Source organism: Magnolia sinica, chromosome 13 (assembly GCF_029962835.1).
Source record: "Magnolia sinica isolate HGM2019 chromosome 13, MsV1, whole genome shotgun sequence".
Taxonomy (NCBI): Eukaryota; Viridiplantae; Streptophyta; class Magnoliopsida; order Magnoliales; family Magnoliaceae; genus Magnolia; species Magnolia sinica.
In genome coordinates, this window is record NC_080585.1 from 71,820,933 (window position 1) to 71,822,608 (window position 1,676).

The window sequence follows — 1,676 nt, forward strand, 5'->3', positions numbered from 1 at the left end:
TTTCCTAGTTTATTTTAGAAGTTTCCACTTTCTTTTAGAATCTAACTTATTTTATTTTTATTTTGCAGGTCCTTAACTTAGGACTCCAATTTGGTAATTTCTTTCCAACTCTCCCTTTCTTTTTAGATTTTCATTTCCTTTCTTAGGATTAGGCTTTGAATTAGTTGAGGGTTGTGAGTGTTTCATGCCCAAGTGGGCCCGTGACGACACTCGACGTCTCTTGACTGAAGGAGGATTGGTTGAGGGGTTGACTATCCATCGCAGGACTAGACACCGCTCGAAATCCCCTGAGTTAAGTGAAGTTATGGCTGAAGACCAACCTCCTCTACTTCCACCCAGGGTGGAGGATACCCAAGATGAAAATGAGGTGCAACAGGCACCCCCGCCTCGTACTTTACGAGATTTTCTACAACCGGCGGGAGTGAGTACGCCCTCATGCATGATTTTTCCTGAAAACACAGGACAAATGGACATCAAGCCAGGAGTTATCCAACTCCTTCCCAAATTCCATGGACTTGAATCAGAAAGTCCATATTTACATTTGAAAGAGTTCGATGAGATTATAGCTACATTATGTTTTCCTAATGTATCTGAGGATACAATTAGGCTGAAACTCTTTCCTTTTTCCTTAAAAGAGAAAGCTAAGACGTGGTTACATTCACTGCGTCCTAGATCCATTGGCACATGGAACGATATGCAGAGGGAATTCATAAAAAATTCTTCCCACATCATAAAACGATTACCCTCAGAAAAGCGATCATGAACTTTGCCCAAAAGGAAGATGAAACATTCTTTCAATGTTGGGAAAGGTTCAAAGATTTGGTCAGTTCATGCCCACAACATGGATTTGAAACGTGGCGCATTACAAATTTTTTCTATGATGGACTGACATCTTCCATGCGCCAAATGGTCGAGACAATGTGTAATGGAGAGTTCATTAATAAAGATATCGACGAGGTATGGGACTACCTCGATAGTTTGGCTGAAAAAACACAATCTTGGGACTATTACCCAAAGTCGAACACCACGTCTAGGCCGACTCAATTAAAGGAGAAAGGTGGATTATATCTCTTGAAAGAAGAGGATGATCTCAAGTGTAAAGTGACTACACTCATAAGGAAAGTTGAGGCCATGGAAGGAAAGAAGGATAAGGTCAATGAAATTGTTTGCGGCATCTGTGATTGCAACATTCACACAACTGAAAACTGTCCTACAATACCCGCCTTTCGAGGAGTGTTGAATGAACAAGCCAATGCCGTAAATAACTATCAAAGACCTTTTACTGGACCTAACTCCAACACATACAATCCTGGCTGGAAAAATCATCCAAACTTTAGTTGGAGGAATGGACAAACGGCGACTCCTCCAGGTTTCTTCAATCAAAATCCAAATCAAGTGAAACCTCAAGAGGAACCGGTTCAAAATCCCATACAAGAGCTGGTTCAGGCAATGCGGGGAATCACAGATTTTATGCAAAAGATAGATTCTCGTATGACGGTTATAGAAAAGGGGATGCTTCATGCACAACCTCTCCCCAATCCTAAACCGCAGTACGAGAATAATGATCCCAGCTCTTCAAATCAGATGGGACATGCTAAATCCATCACCACTCTTAGGAGTGGGAAGATCATTGATAAAACTCTTCCGGTTAGGCCCGAAAAGCCTCAAGAACCAAA

At 41.6% G+C, this 1,676-nt stretch overlaps 1 non-coding gene across 1 annotated transcript; it reads right to left on the reverse strand.

Annotated features, from left to right (window-relative positions):
* Nucleotides 1-741: 741 nt before the first annotated feature.
* LOC131224445 (small nucleolar RNA R71) lies at nucleotides 742-848 on the reverse strand. The gene has a single exon (XR_009160929.1). It is a non-coding gene; the product is annotated as a small nucleolar RNA R71 (small nucleolar RNA).
* Between the last annotated feature and the right edge of the window lie 828 nt (nucleotides 849-1,676).